Source organism: Vigna unguiculata, chromosome 5 (assembly GCF_037176805.1).
Source record: "Vigna unguiculata cultivar grain cowpea cultivar isolate G323 ecotype 2 chromosome 5, ASM3717680v1, whole genome shotgun sequence".
Lineage (NCBI taxonomy): Eukaryota > Viridiplantae > Streptophyta > Magnoliopsida > Fabales > Fabaceae > Vigna > Vigna unguiculata.
The window spans coordinates 20909774-20930041 of NC_140796.1; the positions used below are offsets into that span (position 1 = coordinate 20909774).

The window sequence follows — 20268 nt, forward strand, 5'->3', positions numbered from 1 at the left end:
CTACTGTTTCACCATGATTCAGGGAGTTTTCTTTCCCTTTCTTCTTTACTTTTATTGCACTTGTCTAGGTCTGTCTGTTGTTGTTTCCTTTTGTTTGATTCCTTTTTGTTAATTTGTGTTAGTTAGTGTTATGTTTTCGCTTTCTGTTTGGAACACTCACTTCACTTTTGGAGGATGAGTTGTTGGTTATTCTGTGAACTGATATCCTTGCTTTGTCTTTGCATGTCAAGTTGCTTTTGGAATTATTTTATCCAGTGTGAGAATTTGAGCCACTCTCTGTTCTTTGTTGTGTGATACCGCCTCTTGAATGCTTGCACAGTGGCCTTGGCTTGACTCTTTCTGATACTTTCCTGATACACATGCATGTTGGGATATGATTTAGGCAATTTTGTTTTGTGAGCCTATAGCCAGATGAGCCTACCTTGAACTATTTCTGTTGATACCCCTTTTTGAGCCTGCATACCCTTTCATTGTTCTACAGCTCATTACAAGCCCTTAGCCTGAAAAACCATGATTATTCCTACCTTAGGAAATTTTGGAGCTTTGGAATTGTTTTGGGAATGGGTGCTCAATTAAGTGTGGTCGCGCACAACAAGTGTGGTTGTGCGCGCACTTGTTGTTGGTTGGTTCTTGGAATTGCTCATTTGTACACCAAAGTGGGATTTCAAAATTTTTGTTTCTCTGCATGTTCTTTGTATAGTAAAAAAAAGAGAGAAAACAAAAAGAAAAGAAAAGAGAATAAAGAAAAGAAATAAAAAGGAGTTTGGATTTGAGCATTGTGTGAGAACCGAAGTTGGAAGTGTTGGTGTTTGGGATTATTTTCATGATTGATTGAGACTTATTCCCCATTGCTCCTCTATTTCCTTGGTTGCTTAGCTACTTATCCATATGTTCCACACCTTGTCCTCAGCCCCATTACAACCTTGAAAAGTCCTTCTGATCTTGACCTGCATGTGTTTCTGGTTTGGTTGTTCATTCTAGAGGCTTGCCAAGTCTGTTTGATGTTTGTTTTTCAGGGATGCTTTGAGAGTAAACAGTAGCCTAGAGATTTGAGTGATACAGTGCATATTTCGTGAGGTTATGTTACTTTCAATTCTCTCCTTAAGCTGAATTGAGTACTTGACATGTTTTGAATTGCTTGGATGATGTTCATGGATACCTTGCAGCTTTGAATCCTTCTGTGTTAGATGTGTTTCCGTTTGTCATGTGTCTGTTTGTCTTGTGTCTTTTTGTCTCTCTTGTTATGTTTGTGATGTCCTTGCTTTGCTTTACTCTTTAATTTTGCCCAGGATTGCAAAAGGGTAAGTGTGGTCGATTTTGATGAGTCATTATTTTCTTCTATTCCACTAGCCTTTGTGCACCCATTAGACAGTTGATTAGTGCTTAATAGTTCATCATTAGAGTATTTTTCATCTGTTGGGCTTTATTGGGCCATTGTTCCGAATTTGGACTAATTTCACATTATTTTGCCTAATTTTTGTTTTTAATTATTTTTAGGTATTTGGGTGAAGCAATTTTGGAGCTTGGACATTAATATTTAGTTGAAGAGACTTTCCACATCATTTCCATGTCATTTCCACGTCAACAAAGTCAATGGGTCAACATTTGAGGCCTAGAGTGGCATTTTTGTAAATCTGAGTGGCAGAGTGGCAATTTTGTAAATATGAGTGGCAGGGGTGATATGACCACGAATTAGGTCTGCATGAAAGGAGGCCAGCCGCTCCATCATCTTGAACCTCTCTTCAAAACCTCCATTTTCGTTCTCCAAGCTTCCATGGACGCCCCCCTTGCGGTTTTTCACGTTTTTGGCTCATTTTTACCGTTTTTATGCATATTTGACAGCACCCATTGAGGGTTTTACGTTTTGAATTCGTTTTGTTGCTTGGGCAGTTCGTTTTGTGGGTTTTATTGACTTGGAACAATACCCATTCATGGGGTTTTTGCATTTATATATGACAACACCGTTTTGCATTCCATTTAAGCTTTGAAATCTCTATTTTTGCTCTTAAATTGCGTTTTTTTCAGATTTCATAAGTTAGGGTTCTTGGTTCTGTTTTGTTATTGCAGTTTTGAAGTGTTTGATTGTTCATTTTCCATGTCTAGCTAAGTTTTTCGTATTGGTTCCTTGAAGAAATTGATTTGAAACCATGAGGTTGATGTTTTGCAATGCACTCCAATTCCTAATTTCTCTTCATCCTATTCAATTTCGTAGCTTTGAATGAAATGGAATTTGTGATGCTTAATCGTGGGTTCATATTTTGCACAATTTCAGAATCCTTGTCATGCTTAGTGAGTTCGGGTTTTGGCCACAGTTGCTTAATCTGTGTGTGTGTGTGTGTGTGTGTGTGAAATTGAAAGAAAGATGTGTGCTATGCTTAATGGCATAATAAAGCTATGTTAATTTTTGCATAGTTGATTAATTCGGATTTCATGAGAGTAAATTGGATAAGAGACTTGATTTAGTAACCTATGATTGGTGGATTTTCAGTGAAATCAAGGGACCAGTACGTTTTGAATTGTGTGTTTAATTCAGTTTTGGTGTTTTGATTAGAATTTAGCAAACTTGTGTGAATCTGCCAAACCCCCCCCCCCCTTGTATTTTATTGTTGTGTTCATCTGGAAATTTCGCTTTAAATGAAAATATTGGTCGTTGGGAGACGACTTGGTTCACTTTCATATACTATATTTAATATATTTTAATTTGGTGGGGTATGGCCTCTATCAAAAGCCTAAAATTCGTGAGCCTCTTGGCTTTGAGCATGTGATCATGAATCACATAGATCCAATCCACTTGGATGTTGTTTTGAATGCAATACATGAGTATCAAATCTCCCTCATTCAATGTTGAATGGGTTCTACCACGTGGAACTATGATTTTTATGACTATCATATCAAGAAGCCTTTGATCCACCTTGAGACCACCAACATGGAAGTGCTTGATTTTAGCAGCAGGAGTCCTCAAACATTGGCCATAGTATTGCATCTTGTTGAATTATGGAACACCTCTTGATTTGAGTCCAACCACATCTTTCCAAGCTCTCTTGTTGATCTCCATTTGAACACCCTCGATGCTGGACAGCAGAACATCATTTTTGAACTCCAAGTACGTGAAAAACACCTTCACCAAGTCTAGATAGATTTTTCCTGAAAGTTCAAGGAAGGACTTCAACTTTTGATGCTTTAGTTGTTGGAATAGACTTTCAAAGCCTTCAGCCCTTAGCCATGAGAACCTCAACACCTTAGAATTGCTTATCTGCTTCCTATTCATCTCAATGAGGAACACTTGAATGTTGCCTCATGATCCTCAAATCATGCTTCAATTCTTCCATGGCTTTCATGATTTGGAGACCTTGGGGTAGGAGGAGTGGAGTGCTCATCATCAGATTAGATAGCTCTTTGGGAACGATGAGGCATGATAAGTGTTGGTATGGCTTTTTCTAAGAGATGTATGATGCAAATGCAGCAATACAAGTGCAGTATTTATAATTCAACAAGCTGATTTTCAGAAATAGTTGATTAAATGGTGCAAATTTTTCTAATTAATTCGTTTTAGGTTACCCAAATCAATTTAATGCAGTCCAAAATAGTATCTCATGCATTCATGATGTTTTCAATGTTTTTTTATGAGTGAATCAATCAGTTCAGGTCATGTGAGCTGCATGCACATTGGAATTGTACACTAGAATGCTTTTTGGTCAAACAAATATGTAAAAGTAACACATGGTTGATGAAATAGGCAGTTAGGAGCAGATAGTACCTGACAAAAAGATGCTTTCTTTGACTGGGTCAGCTTAACAATTCAATTCATTAGTAAATGCACAGTTTAAGAAAAATCAACACGTTGAAAAATAGAATCAGTCGACTAAAACAGCATCAGAGCATCATAGATTAAAAATAGAATCTGATTAAGTGAAATCAGTTGACTGATTTTGAAAATCAATCGATTGAAAATTGTAAAATTTAACTTCATTTTTCTAGATTCAGTTATTCAGTTTTAATGAAATCAACATACTGAATTATGAAAACACTAGATTAAAAATCATAGCAGATCAATTTTCCAGCATTCAGTGGCAGTTTAAGTGAATAAACATGTTGAAATACAGAATCAACAGGTTGACAGATCATGTTTTTGCAAACAGAGGTAGATTTAAGTGAAATCAACACGTTGAAATGCAAAATCAACAGGTTGAATATGACAATTTTCAATTTTTGCATACAGCAGCAAATTTTTATGAAACCAGTGCATGAGTACATAAGATTAACATGCTACAAACACATCAAACCACATTATTGATGTCTAATATGCCTAGTTCAGTTCTTAGCTTGTTAAACCTATCTCTAGCCAATGGTCTTGTAAACAAATCCACCAATTGATTTTCAGTTTTAACAAATTTGATTTCACAATTCCCCTTTGAACATGATCACGAATGAAATGATGCCTAATCTCTATATGCTTGGTTTTAGAATGTTGTATTGGATTCTAGGTTAAGTTGATTGCACTAGTATTATCACAATACAAAGGTACTTTGCTTAACCTTACACCATAGTCCAAAAGTTGATGCTTCAACCATATGATTTGTGCACAGCCATGTCCAACAGCAATATATTCAGCTTCAGCTGTAGAGAGTGCCACACATGCTTGCTTTTTGCTATTCCATGAGATTAGACTTGATCCAAGCAAATGGCAAGTACCACTTGTGCTTTTCCTATCCAACTTGCACCCTGCATAGTCCGAATCTGAAAAACCACTAAGAATTATGTTAGACTCACATGGATACCATAAACCAACATTGGTTGTTCCTTTGAGGTACTTTAGAATCCTTTTTGCAGCCTTAAAGTGTGATTCCTTTGGATTTGCTTGAAACCTAACACATAAGCATACTCCAAACTGAATATTTGGCCTACTTGTTGTAAGATAGAGCAAAGACCCAATCAACCCTCTATATTTGGTTGAATCCACTGGTTGGCCAGCCTCATCTGCATCCATAAGACAATTTGTTGCAATTGGAGTGGCAGCTTCCTTGCAATCCTCCATTTTGAACTTTTTCAACAAGTCAAAACAGTATTTTGATTGGTTTAAAAATGTTCCATGCTTGAGTTGCTTGACTTGTAGCCCTAGAAAGTAGGTAAGCTCACCCATCATGGAGATCTCAAATTCTCCCTGCATAGCTGCAACAAACTCTTCAGACAATGTGTTGTTATTTGAACCAAAGATGCTATCATCAACACACACTTGAAGAAGTATAACATCATTACCATGTTTTCTAATGAAGAGTGTTTTATCCACTACACCTCTAGCATAACCTTTTGATAAGAGAAAATTGCTTAGCCTTTCATACCATTGCCTTGGTGCTTGTTTCAAACCATATAAGGCCTTTTTCAATTTGAAAACATGGTTAGGATAGAGATGATCCTCAAATCTAGGAGGTTGTGATACATACACTTCTTCATTTAGGAAACCATTCAAGAATGCACTTTTCACATCCATTTAATGCAATTTAAAGTTACACATGCAAGCATATGCTAAGAGTAATCTCACAGCTTCTAGCCTAGGTACAAGTGCATAAGTTTCATCAAAATCAATGCCTTCTTCTTGATTATAACCTTTAGCAACTAGTCTAGCTTTGTTTCTTACAATATTACCATCTTCATCCATTTTGTTTCTAAAAACCCATTTAATTCCAATTATATTCATATCATCAGTTTTAGGCACTAGCAACCACACATAATTTCTTGTGAATTGATTGAGTTCATCTTGCATAGCCACAATCCAATTACTATCATTCAAACCATCATTCACATTCTTAGGTTCAATTTGAGATACAAAAGCAACATGTTCACAAAATACAATCCTACGTCTAGTAGATACTCCATATTTCATATCACCTATGATGTTGTCCTTTGATAAACCTCTAGGCTAGATCTAATCTTTGGGCAAGTTGTTGTCTACAACTTTTTCAGTCGATTGTTTTGCCTTTTCAGCCGATTGATTTCCTACAGCAATAGACGTTTCTGCAACAGAAATTTGTTTTTCCAGTAGATCTTCTTCATCTGCATTCTTTGGCACTTTATTTTGCAACTTTGGGTTAGTTTCATCAAATACAACATGCATAGACTCTTCAACAGTCATCAATCTCTTATTATAGACTCTATATGCATGACTTTGTGTAGCATAGCCTAGAAAAACACCTTTATCCGCTTTTGCATCAAATTTGCCAAGACTTTCTTTGCCATTATTTAAGATGAAGCACTTACTTCCAAATACTTTTTGGTGACTTAAAACAAGCCTCCTCCCTTTGAAAATCTTATAAGGGTTTTCTTCAAAATTGGCCTAATCAACACTCTATTTAAAACATAGCAAGCAATGTTGACTGCATCAGCCCAAAAATACTTAGGTAGTGAGTTTTCATTCAACATAGTTCTAGCTAGTTCCTCAAGTGACCTGTTTTTACTTTCAACAACACCATTTTGTTGTGGGGTTCTTGGTGCAGAAAAATTATGGTTAATGCCATGCTTTTCACAAAAGTGTTCAAACTTTTCATTTTGGAATTCCCCACCATGGTCACTTCGAATATACACTATCTTGGAACTCTTTATATTTTCAAGCATCTTGGCAAGTCTTTTGAAAGCATGAAAAGTGTCATTTTTGGAAGCTATAAACAAAGTCCATGTGTACCTAGAGAAATCATCAACAATGACTAATCCATAAAGATTGCCACTAAGGCTCATGGTTCGAGATAGACCAAATAGATCCATGTGAAGCATCTCTAAAGGTCTTTCAGTTGAAACAACATTTTTGGATTTAAAAGAGACCTTAGTTTGTTTTCCTTTTTGACATGCTTCACACACTCTATCTTTCTCAAACTTGAGTTTTGGTAGTCCTTCAACCAGTTGTTTTCTATTCAGCCGATTGAAATGCTGCATGTGTATGTGACAAAGTCTTCTATGCCATAACCAAGTATCATCCTCTTTTGAAAGAAAACAATGGATGCTAAATGATGCATAATGCAGGTCAAGTAGATATATATTATTGACTCTTTTGCCTATCAAAATAATACTACCATGTGCATCATATATCAAACAACTATTTGGTTCAAACATGACTTTAAAGCCTTTATCACATAGTTGACTTATACTTATCAAATTGTGTTTGAGTCCTTCTACGAGCAGCACATTCATGATGTTGAAAGAGGATCCATTGCCTATGACTCCATTTCTAAGGATTTTTCCTTTGTTGTTGTCTCCATAGGTTACAAACGCTTCCTCCTTCAACTCCAACTTTGCAAATTTGGTTTTATCTCCTATCATATGTCTCGAACATCCACTATCAAGGTACCGCAAATTTGGTTTTGTAATAAGATTATTACTTTGCCTTTAATTGAATGTTGGCATATTAAACGATGTTTTAAAATTTCCCGCGTTTGGGCATAATAATATTTCGACGTTTGAATATCAACTTTTATTTATTTATTTAATTAAATAATTTCCCTTAGGGATGTTAAAATGGCCATTTTGGCCTATTTTTCCGCCAGGCGGTGGCGCCTCGCAACTCTTTCCAGAGAGCTGGCACTTGGCGCCACTCTTGAAGAGGCTAGGTGGTGGCCATGTTTTTGCCTCTTGTTCTAATAGTCATCTGATTTCTTTTTGGGTTGTTAGGCCTTAGTGCTACAATGTTTTTTTGCACTTGAATGACTCTATGTTTTGTTGTTCTAGCTTAGTCTTTATATGCAATTAATTCTCTTAGACCTTATCTTTCTCGATATAGTCTTTTTGATTGAATTTGTCATTCCAAAACTAACATTGAATCGTCCGTTTGTACCGAATGTTTATTTTACAGATGGCATCTTCCTCCAACCCCAAGAGAATCAAGACAACCATTGGCAACCCCACTAAAGGGCAGAAACGCAAGGAGAGAATTTATTCTCACCACTTCCTCACTAAAGACAATGAAGACCGTTTCTCAGTGGTCATGTAGAGAAAATTTGTGGCAGAGAGGAAAGTCATTCTGAGACTAGGGGAAGTAAATGAATTCCAACAAGATTTGAGTCGACGCGGTTGGGAAAGGTTGGATAACTACCCTGACACGTTCAGCATAACATTGGTTAAAGAATTCTATGCCAATGCCAAGGTTACCACCTCTACAGCTCCCACCTTCCTCAGCTATGTGAGGGGGAAAAGGGTGCCCTTTGATGCTGAAACGATCAATGAATTCTTGGGAACCCATTTGGCTGATGATGTAGAATGCCAATTCTCAACACTAGATGATGAAGGAGTGGCGCCTGGAAATCTGCTCTAAACATTCTGCTTGGCGTGGGAAGGATTTCGTAGGGGCGCGATTCAGCGAGGTTCCCTTCACCTCCTAGCCCGATTCTTGTCAGCTTTTCTTCATGCCAACATCTCTCCATGCTCCCATGTGTCTGATTTTACGGAGTGACGAGCCACCATCTTGTACATCATCATGACCAACCAGGTGATGAATGTGAGCCAGTATATTGCTAATGAGATCCAACAGTGTGTCAATGTTGCTGGCAATGCCTCTCTATGCCATCCCTTTTTCATCACCCATATTTGCAGCCTGGAAGGGGTCGACACTTCTATATCCCCTTTGGAGAAAGCAACGCAAGAACTAGACTTTTCCTATTTTCAGAGGTTATGCTCAATTGTTCCCAGACCTCGGAGGCGCCAAATAACAAGTTGAGCTAGAGGCTGAGCCAGATGCAACCCCCACGATTGATATGCGATTGCTGACTTTAGAGGCAAAATTAGATCATCTTCAGCTTTTGGAACCTCATATGCAAGCTCTATACCGATTGGGAATGGCAAATACAGATATGCTGAGGGGCATCTCCCTTACGATTCTAGAGTTGAGCACTCGATCACATGGGAAACTGGAATGATGTGCTACCTTTGGTGGAGTTCACCTACAATAATAGTTACCACTCCAGTATTGGTATGGCGCCTTATGAAGCATTGTACGAAAGAAGGTGTAGAACTCCCTTATGCTGGTATTAGGATGGCGAGGCCTTTGTGTTTGGTCCTGAATTTCTACAACAAACAACTAGTAAGGTTAAATTGATTCAGGATCGGATGCGAGCCACTCAGAGTAGGCAAAAGTCTTATGCTGATAAGAGGAGACGACCACTTGAATTTGATGAAGGAGACCATGTATTTCTCCGGGTTACTCTAACCACAGGTATCAGAAGGGTTCTTAAATCAAGGAAGTTGACTCTAAGATTTATAGGCCCTTATCAAATTACACGGAGAATAGGAGCAACGGCGTACGAGATCGCTCTACCACCTCACCTATCCAACTTGAATAATGTGTTTCACGTCTCACAGTTGAGGAAATATATTGCAAGTTCAGATCATGTTTTGGAGTCAGATGAGGTGCAAGTACGTGAGGATCTAACTATGCCAGTTGGACTGGTTCGCATATTGGATACTCAGGTCAAAGTTCCACTCAATACATACTCAATCAACACTAAGGTCAGCAACATGAACTAGATAATGAATCAACAAAGACCACAAAACAGGGGCATGATGAACAAGGTAATTAAGTGGCATGATGAACAACTTAGTGAAATCAAAATGACATAACAGCTCCATCCAAATAGCAATAACACAGTTAATCTAGACAAAAGCATGCAACAGCAACCACATAGAACACCAAACTAATCTAGACTAAACAATCACAAATTCAACTGAACCCCAACCGTTACCAGCGTTGCAGTATCACCAAAATTGGTCCAAGAATGACCCAACTCACACAATTACATCTCAGAGTAACCAAAACAACAACATATCTCAATCAAAATCACAAAACAGAGCATGGTATCAATGCAACTCAGTGAATTTAACAAGGCCAACACAGCACACCTGAAGCACGTTAACTTAGTTCACGAAATGCACAAAAAAATAGAGAATTTAATACATGAACAACATATATGAACTAAAAGAAAAAGAAAACAAGAATGGGTACATGAGTGGATGCAAGGGAGAAGAGTGCCTAGGTTCGTGAGGTTACGAGAAAATGGAGCTTGCGCCTAGAATTTGCTTCAGCCTGCGAGTGAGAGGGATTTGGCTCAAAAATGCGTGGGAGAGGAGTGCGAAAATGGTGTTGTTCGTGTGGGTGCAGGGGTTTCAACCTCGTTGAGTGTTGAGGTGCGTGTTTGTGTGGTCTGTAAGTTGAAGAGGTGAGTGCGTGAGTGACAGTTGAATGAGAGGCGAGGCTAAGCGGTGGGAGCAGCAATGGTGATCGTTGAAATTAGGGCAGAATCTAGGTTAGTTCATGAAATTGGGGAATTGGGAGTGGGGATTGTGAGATTAGGGTTTGAGTTTGAAAAGGATTGGGAATAATGGAGTGAGGGGTCGAGATAGGGAGAGTGAGAGTGAGAGTGGTTGAGGTTGAGCGTCAGCTTTATTGGGCCAAAACACTATTCATACAAATTGAATCACGAGCTCGTGCATAGCACCGATTTCCAGCGTTGAGCGCCGATTTCCAGCGCTAAGCGCTGTATTAGCAAAAACCAGAATTTCAATCTTTCTAGTGTGGCACTGAGCGTCCAAATCTAGCGTTAAGCGTTGAAGCTGTAAAGGTGTATTTTTCGCGTTGACTGAGGCTAAGCGCTAAAGCTGCAGAGTTTTGATTTCTATGCTTTTTCTCTCAACCTTTGAACCTTGGCACTCAACACTTATGCAAACATGTATTCAAAAAAAAAACCAAGCTAAGACTAACTTAAAAAAGCACCCTAAAACCACACTAACAACATTTAAAGGTTGATGCACACATGACTTAAAACAAAGAGAAAAACATGCTCAACTTGGCATCAATTTTCACAAACACACCAAATTTCACAATAAGACTTAAAGCAACAAACTGAAATAAGAGAAACGATTGAGAACATTGGGTTACCTCCCAAGAATTGCTTGTTTAACATCACGAGCCTGACGGGTAAGGCGCTTAAGCTTGGTTGGTGATTTTGGTGTGCTCCTTCCCAACCTCACACTTATACAACTTCAATTGATCACTAGTCACCAATTTAGTCCTTCTAGAATAAAGAGCTTCAATTTCAATCCTTCCATCAACTTTGATGTCTCTAATAATTCATAGCTTTGCCCCTTTTGACTTGAACCTTCTAGGAGAAATCTTCAAATGTTCATTTCTCATCACAATTAGTTGGCCAAGTCTAAGCTCATTAGTTCCCATCAAAGAGTGGTGGTGAACTCGAACGTCATCTTTCTCTTCCTTCTCTTCATTCACTTTCGTAGAGAAATAATTAGAGCACTTTTCAAGCAACTTTGAAGCTTGCCAAGGTCTACTAGTCACAGATAAGAATTCATTGATGGCCTTAAGACTAGTTTGTTCATCAGTCGGTTCTTGCACAGCTTCAAGAACATTGAACGTCACCTCCTCATTTTGGTCTTTCAATTTTAGCGTTCCATCATCCACATTGATAAAAACCTTTGTTGTCTTCATTAATGGCCTCCCAAGAATGAGAGGTACCCCTTCATCTTTCTCCATTTCCATCACCATAAAATCTACTGGGAATTTAAGGTTATTTATTTGCACCACCACGCCATAGGGGTATTTGACGGAGTTGTCTGCTAACTGCAAGGCCATCCTTGTTAGCTTGGCTTTGAGACCACCAATCTTTTTAAGCATAGATAGGGGCATCATATTAATGTTAGCCCCTAAGTCAACAAGATCTTTCCCCATATCTTGATTTCCAATGGTGCAGGGGATGGTGAAGCTACCCGGATCCTTGAATTTTGGAGGAAGATTTTTCTGAATAAAGGCACTACAATTCCCTTGCACTTCAATGGTTTCCCCTTCCATGTATTTCTTCTTTTTGCCAAGGAATTCCTTCGTAAACTTTACATAAGAAGGTATTTGTTGTAGTGCTTTGGAAAAGGGGATCTTGATCTCAAGTTGCTTGAATATGTCTTTGAACCGAGCTAATTTTTTCTCCTTCTCTTTTCTTGAATGATTTTGAGGATATGGAATGGGCTTGACAACAAATTTGTCTTTTTATCTTTTCTTTTCACTTTTATTCTCTTCTTCTTCCGCGACAATCTCTTCATCAACTTCTTCCGCGACAATTTCTTCATCAACTTCTTCCTCTTGAATCTCTTCTTCATTCTTTTACTTTTCTCTAGCCTCCACCTTTTCTTTAGAACCTAGCCCAACCTCCTTTCCACTTCTAGTGAAGATGGCCTTACATTTCTCTTTGGGGTTCGCTTCGGTGTTGGTGGAAAAAGAACTTCCTCGTTGATCAGCCAATTGCCCCACTTGCACCTCCAAGTCATCAGTGTATCTTTGATTTTGAATTGACATTTGCAAGAACTGCAACATCATGTTCTCAAGCTTTGAGGTTCTGTCAGTCAAAGAGGGATGGTGATAACTTGGTTGAGTTGGGGGTCTATTAGAGGGTTCTGATTGGCCCATGTTCTGGTGAGGCCTCCATCCTTGACTGAAATTTCCTTAATGGCCCTGATTACTCATATAGCTAACTTCCTCCTAAAATGTTCTTTGCATGGCACGTTGTCCATTAGAATGGTTTTCCCCACACAATTCACAGCATTGCCCTTGTTGATGTTGAGCTAGAGACGCATTTTGAAGTTCTTGAGGAAGTTGAGAAAGTTTCTTCATGAGAGCTTCAAGTTGTTGAGTTATGATTTTGTTTTGAGCTAGCAAGGCATCTTGGGATTGAAGCTCTAAGACACCTTTCTTTTGCAAATGGGTTCTCTCATTATAAGTGTCATTGTCACTAGCTGCCATGTTCTCTACCAACTCGTAGCCTTCCTCCGGTGTCTTCCACTTGATATTTCCTCCAGCTGAAGCATCCAACATAAGCTTTGTTTGGGATCTAAGTCCTGCCAAGAAAAATGTAATTTGTGTACGTTGATCGAACCCATGAACGAGAGTTTTCCTTAGCAGTCCTTTAAATCTATCCCATGCTTGACCCAAGGACTCATCAACATCTTGTTGGAATGCGAATATCTCTTGCTTTCCCTTGTTGACTTTGGACTGGGGGAAGTATTTGTTCAAGAATTTGGCCACCACATCATCCCAGTCATTTAAGTTATTCTGTGGGAAGCGTTTTAGGCAAGCTTTAGCATTTCCCGCCAATGAGAAAGGGAATAGACTTAGGTGGATGGCCTCATCTACTACTTGATGGATCTTCACCGTGTTGCATATCTCCAAGAAAGTTGATAGATGAGTGTATGGATTTTCATGAGTTAATCCATTGAATTGATTACTCTGGACCAAGTGAATGAGAGTTGCCTTCATCTCCATATTGGTGGCATTGACGGTCGGCCAAGCAATACCATTAAAGTTGATAGGGCTTGTGAACGCTGCATAATCTTCCAAAGTGCGTCTTTCACGATCTCTACCATCACCATGAGGATTTTCAGCCATTTCTTCCTCTGGAAATGAATCAAGATTCTGAGGAGTTGACGGAAGAGTTTCTAAAGCAGGAGAGTAAAGGGCAACTTGTTGTGCTTGAGCTCGTCGTCTCCTTATGGCACTATTGTTTCTACGGGCAGTTTTCTCTATCTCAAGATCAGCAAGGAGTGGTTCTAAAGACACAGTCCTCCTTGTACAGATCCTACCCTGCATACACTAGAGAGCAATAAAAAAGACAAGCTCGAACTACAAGTTAGCCCAAATAATGTGTGTATAAAGCTAAAAAAAATAGTAAACATTAAAAAAAGAATTAAGTCTAAATAAGTCAAAAAATCACACAATAGTCAAGTATTAGACATGGCTCTTCGGCAACAACGTCAAAAACTTGTTAAGACTCCGGCAAGTGTACCAGGTCGAGCAAGTAGTAACCGGTAAGACCAGGATATCGTTTCCCAAGAGACTCATGTATACTAAATATTTGGGTAATTAGCGACTAATTTAAACTAAAGAATGAATCCATATTTTGAGTTTCATGTATGAAATTAAATTTTGCATAAATGATTAAAATTGAACTTTGGAAGTTAGAGGCACTTAGTGAATGGAAAAGATTAGAAATGATATGAACGGATATTGTCGGGGTTAGAATTCACAAACTATGCTCTCATGCAACTACAATTTTACACCCTCTAAATTAATATGCCAATGCCAACCCACAATTTTACTCAAACCCTAATTCCTTAATGGATTAAGCCTAAATTTCCTTATTAAGAGTCAATTCCTTAAACTCTTAATAACCAAATTTGCTTTATGCACTAAGGTTTAATACAACCAATGGGTCAAGCCTTGTTCCTAAGTATAAGCTCCATTGAGTTTTCTTGTTCCAAATCAAGGTTTCAAAAGATATTTCCACACCCAATGAACCAAAAATCATTCAATGGATGGGTAAATCAATGCAAGCATTAAGTGAAGAAACAAGAAGACTAGCATTCAATGAAAGAGGCATTTATATATTCAAAGCATTGCAATTACATAAGAGTGCAGTGGTTACATCTAACCCCAACAAAAATGGGTTTAGCTCTCCATTGTCATGGAGAGCTCAAGCTTGCAAATGGAAGAAATGGAAGAGAAAGAGATACAAGGAGGAAGAAGGAGTCGTGCCCACAAGCCCTAGCACACCTCCAAGCTCTCCAAAACGAGTTTGCTTACGCATCCCACTGCCAAAGATCGTTTCCCCTCGAGAATCTAGAAGAAATAGGTTTAATTTTGCAACATTAGCTCAGGTGCCGCTCAGCGTCATCCTCGCACCACTCAGCGTCCAAAAATTGCGAGCCAATCAACGCTCAGCGCTGGCTTCTGGCGCTCAGCGCCCAAAAATGTGAGAAGAATGGCGCTCAGCCTTGAACTGCTATGTTCATATCTTCAATTTTGGCTTTTTTTTTCTTCTTTCTTCTTTGGTTGACAACTTCTTTGGGTTGAGACAAAAGCTTCCTATCGTTAAATTGGTCACAAAAGTGGGGATTAGTGGTATAATTATATCTATGTAACCCGTATTGTATTTATTCACAAAAGCAAAGTAAAAGTGAGGATTAAGTGGGTAAAAAGCTCAAGAGGAGTTGGTTTTGTTAGCAAAAGATAGCCTAGATAATGGTAAAAATATACATTATCACACATGCACATCTACTACTGTTTTTGCACCAAAATAGCAAATACCCAACTATAGATGACATTGATAGAGCAATTTCAGCTGAAATTCCATGTCCACTACAAAATCTAAAGCTACATCAATGTGTTAATGAACATATGATTCATGGACCTTGTGGAGTAGTCAACAAATCCCTTCCTTGCATGAAGAATGGTAAATACTCACGCTTCTACCCAAAAACATTTCAAAGCATTACAACTATTTCAAAAGATGGTTTCCCACACTATCGTCGAAGAGACAATGGAATATGTGTTGTAAAGAATCATGTTTCAATAGATAACCGTTTTTTGGTTCTGTATAACCCAAAGTTATTACTTAAATATCAAGCTCATATCAATGTTGAATGATGCAACAGAAGTACTTCAATCAAGTACTTATTTAAATACATCAACAAAGGTTATGACAGGATAACAGTTGCTATAGTTAATAATAGCAATGAATTTGGTGTTATACATCAACCATCAGATGAAATCAAACAGTACCTTGATTACAGATATATATCGTTATGTGAAGCATGTTAGAGGATCTTTTCATTTTCGATTCACGGAAGAAACCCATTGTAGAAAGATTATTTTTCCATCTTCCTGGACAACAAGCAGTGTACTTCAAAGATGATGTTTATATTGATGATATCATTAGAAAGCCAACTATTGCAGAGTCCATGTTCACAAGTTGGATGGAATGTGACAAAAACTACGAAGATGCTAAAAGCTTAACATATGCACAGATGGTATCAAAGTTTGTATATGTAAAGAAAGATAGATGTTGGAAACCAAGGAAAATGGGAAACACAATTGAAAGACTAATTCAGGTGTCGTCCAGTACAGGAGAACTTTTCTATCTAAGAAGAATGCTAACAGTAGTAAAGGGGTCACTATCTTACGAACAAATCAGTACTGTAGACAATATATTGTATCCTACATTTAGAGAAGCCTATGAGGCATCCAGATTTTTAGCAAATGATAATGAATATGTAGAAGCCATCAAAGAAGAAAATGATTGCGGTTCTGGACACTACCTAAGAAAACTTTGTTACAATGCTATTATCTAACAGTGTTAACCAACCACACCAACTATGGGAAAAAACTTGGCAATGGTTGTCTGACGGCATACTATATATGGAATGAATAAAAGCTTCAAATCCAGGTACTGTAAATTTTATTTGGCCGCTTTAAAATCTTAACTAATATTTTAACATAAACATTTGACTAGCTATATTTGTATGCATGCAGAACAACAATTAAGCAATGACATCTTGAAGAACTTAACATTACTGCAACTAGAAGAGATGTTACAAAGAAATAGAAGAAGCCTAACACAATTTCCATTTATGCCTTATCCTGATGGTTTTGTTACAGCTATTATGGAAACATGTTAATATACTCTGAAGTGGATTATAATGTTGTAGATGAACATAACCTATTTCAAAAATATTACACTTCCATGAGAGGTAAATAATTCTTACCTAACTTGCTATACTAAAATTGTACAAATTATATAGTCATTATTGATTTATGAGCATTTAATGAGAGGATTAAAATTTAACAGATGAATAAAGGAAAATTTTTGAAAAAGTCAACCAAACTGTTGTTAACAATATATGAGGAATGTTCTTTTTGTATGGATATGGAGGAACTGGAAAAACTTTCATGTGGAGTACTTTATCTTCAACATTACGTTCCAAGGGATAATTGTATTAATAGTGGCATCGAGTGGTATAGCATCTCTTTTGTTATCAGGAGGAAGAACAACACATTCTAAATTCAGAATTCCAATCCCAACCATAGATAACTCAATTTGCAACATAGAGCAAGGATCTAAAGCAGCGAAATTATTGAAAGTAGTTGATCTTATTATTTGGGATGAAGCACCAATGGCATACAAATTATGTTTTGAGGCATTAGACAAAACTCTTAATGATGTAATGAAACACCACAAAAAATCGAATTCAGTCTTTGGAGGTAAAGTTGTAGTGTTTAAAGGTGATTTTAGACATATACTACTTGTCATTCCTAGAGGGACTCGGTCAGACATTGTAAATGCAACAATCAATGCATCATACCTTTGGGAACATTGTCAAGTTATGACACTAACCAAGAACATGAGACTACTACAAACAGGTTTAGAAACAAGTACAGCTTCAGAAATTCAATAGTTCTAAGATTGGATAGTTAAACTTGGTGATGGTTTATTATGTGAACCAAATGATGGAGTAGTGGATATTGAAACACCACCAGAATTTCTGATTTCAGATTTTAATGATCCAATCAAAGCAATAGTATCAAGCACATATCCTTATCTATTACAGAACTATAGCAATGCTAATTTCTTGAAGAGTAGAGCAATATTGGCGAGTCGAATAGAAACTGTTGAAGAAATCAATGAACACATATTATTCTTAATTCCTGGTACATATCTATATATATTTACACAGTTCATATATATTATGTTTGTATTATATGTCTAATGACGATTATTAATAATACTATGCAGGAGAAGAGAAAGAATATCTAAGTGCAGATTCAATTGATAGATGCGACAATCCAGTGAATGATGACTACGACGTCATTACTCCAGAATTCCTAAATTCATTGACAACGTCTGGAATACCCAGTCATAAAATCAAACTGAAAATACGAGCACCTATAATGCTTCTAAGAAATTTGGATCAAGTAGAAGGCCTCTGTAATGGAAGCAAATTAATTATTACAAGATTGGCAAAACATGTAATATGAGCAAGGAATATTACTGGAAACAAAGAGAGAAATGAGGTTTACATCCCACGTATGTCTATGTCCCCATCTCAATCTCCATGGCCATTAAAGTTGATCAGAAGACAATTTCCTATTATGTTATCTTATGTTATGACTATAAACAAGTCATAGGGCCAATCTTTATCTTATGTTGGATTATACTTGCCAAAACCAGTATTTAGCCATGGTCAGTTGTATGTTGTTGTTTCTAGAATTTAGAGTAAATTAGGATTAAAGATCTTAATCTATGATAATGACAAAAAACCACAGAGTTGTACAACAAATGTTGTATTCAGAGAAATATTCCAAAATGTATAACAAATTAAAAATGTGTTAACTTTGATATCTAAATTATGATGATTATATAATATTTGCGGTTTATATATCTAATTCGTATAAAATTAAATTAATTACCATCAACCTAATAAAATGTTTAAGCTATCTAAATTAGCTTTTCGACAAGCTAATGAAACCAGTCTGGTATATAACATTATACAAATTAGACTGAACTAAACAGATATACAAAGGAAGATTTGAAAAACCATACCTGAGGACTAAATATTCAAATGAACCATAAAAACCGAAAAAATTCAAGGATAATTGATTGTAAAATCGTAACTGAAAGAGGTTACAAAATAACACAAATCGAAATGCAAATACAAAATATCAAAACTCACAAAAAACATACCATCAATCTTCTTTTTTATTCTCCATTCATTGATAACATTATGTTACAAATTCTATAATATACTTCTAGGAGAAGAAAACTGCCTTATCATTTAAAGCAATATCAACCGTCAACCAACCCACAAAATAATAATAAATAATGTAGTTATGAACTCAACACTCACATTTGGTTTTTCTATTCAATGGAGACAATCTACTCATTTATAAATGGGTTAAATATGTTTTTGGTCCTTTAAGTTTCAGTGAATTTTGGAATTAGTTCCTCTTCAAAACTTTATACCAATTTAGCCTTTCATCTTTAGAAATGCGTGAATTTAATCATTCTTACCAAATTTTGTTAAGTTTCTTTGACATTTTAATCATATTTTATGATAATATTTGAGTTAACATTGAAAATAAAATGTGTCAAACAGTGTAAACAATTCAAATACTATCATAAAATGTGCTTGAAACGTTAGATAAACTTAACAAAATTCAGTTAAAAGGACTAAATTTACGCATTTTTAAAGATAAAAGACTAAATTGGTCAAAACTTTTGAAGACGAACTAATTTCAAATTTCACTGAAACTTGAGGAACCAAAAACATATTTAACCCTTTATAAATTCAATTCACTATATTCGATCTACAACTAAATCCACCGAAAATACCATACTGATAAATTAATACTTACAAGTGCCAAAATTATATTATCACATAAATAAAATACTAACTACAGGACAGGACATTGTTACCGTATCATATATAATATTGTGTAAAAATTATATTAATCAATTAGTACGTTTAAGATAAGTAGGGGTGGGCAAAAAATCTAATTTTCTTGATCCAATCCACTTTTGCTCCAATCCAATCCATTTATAATCCATTTTATTAAAAATCCAATCCATTTAAAATCCATTTAATGGATCTAGATTTCAATCTAATCTACATTTTATATATTTTATGGTTGGATATCCATTTTATAAATCAAGATTTTTAAATGTGGATAATCCAAAAAATCCAACCCAAATTTTCAATTTAAATTTTTAGTTGGGTTAGATTAAAGGTTGAGATGGACTATGCTAAATTCAGACTTGGATGAGCCTTGCTCGATGACCTATACGAATCGGGCAGGCCCGACGATCATAAGAGGTTCGGCGAGCCTAAAGATATGAACGGGCTAAGCGGACCCAATGACCTGATGAGCCAGGTGGGCCCGAAGACCTGAACGGGCCAGGCAGGTTCGAAGATCCAAACGGGCCAAGCGGGCTCGAAGACCCGAACGGGCCAAGCAAGCCCGATGACCTGAATGGGTCAAGCGGGCTTGAAGAACCAAACGGGTCAGGGACGCCCAAAGACCCGAACGGGTCAGGCCAAAGACCCGAAAGGGTCACGCAGACCCGAAGACCTGAACGGACCAGGCAGGACCAATGACGAAAACAAGTCAAGCAGCCCAAAGACCCAAACGGGTCAAGCAGGCCCAAAGACCCTTATGGACCCGACGACCCGTACGGGCCTGACGAACCGAATGGGCCCGATGAACCGAATGGGCCCAAAGACTCGAATGGAGCGGACGACCTAGATGGGCCCGGCGACCCAGACGGGCCCGACGATCCGGACGGGTGTTACGACCTACACGGGCCTTACGACTTGGATGGACACAACGATAGGAACGGGCCGGACGACTCAGATGGGCTCAACGATCCGGACGGACCTGATGACTTAGATGACCCAGAAGGG

At 37.4% G+C, this 20268-nt stretch overlaps 1 pseudogene; it reads left to right on the forward strand.

Moving 5' to 3' along the window:
• Window positions 1-13765: 13765 nt before the first annotated feature.
• On the forward strand, window positions 13766-16568 carry LOC146886218 (uncharacterized; annotated as a pseudogene).
• Window positions 16569-20268: the final 3700 nt, after the last annotated feature.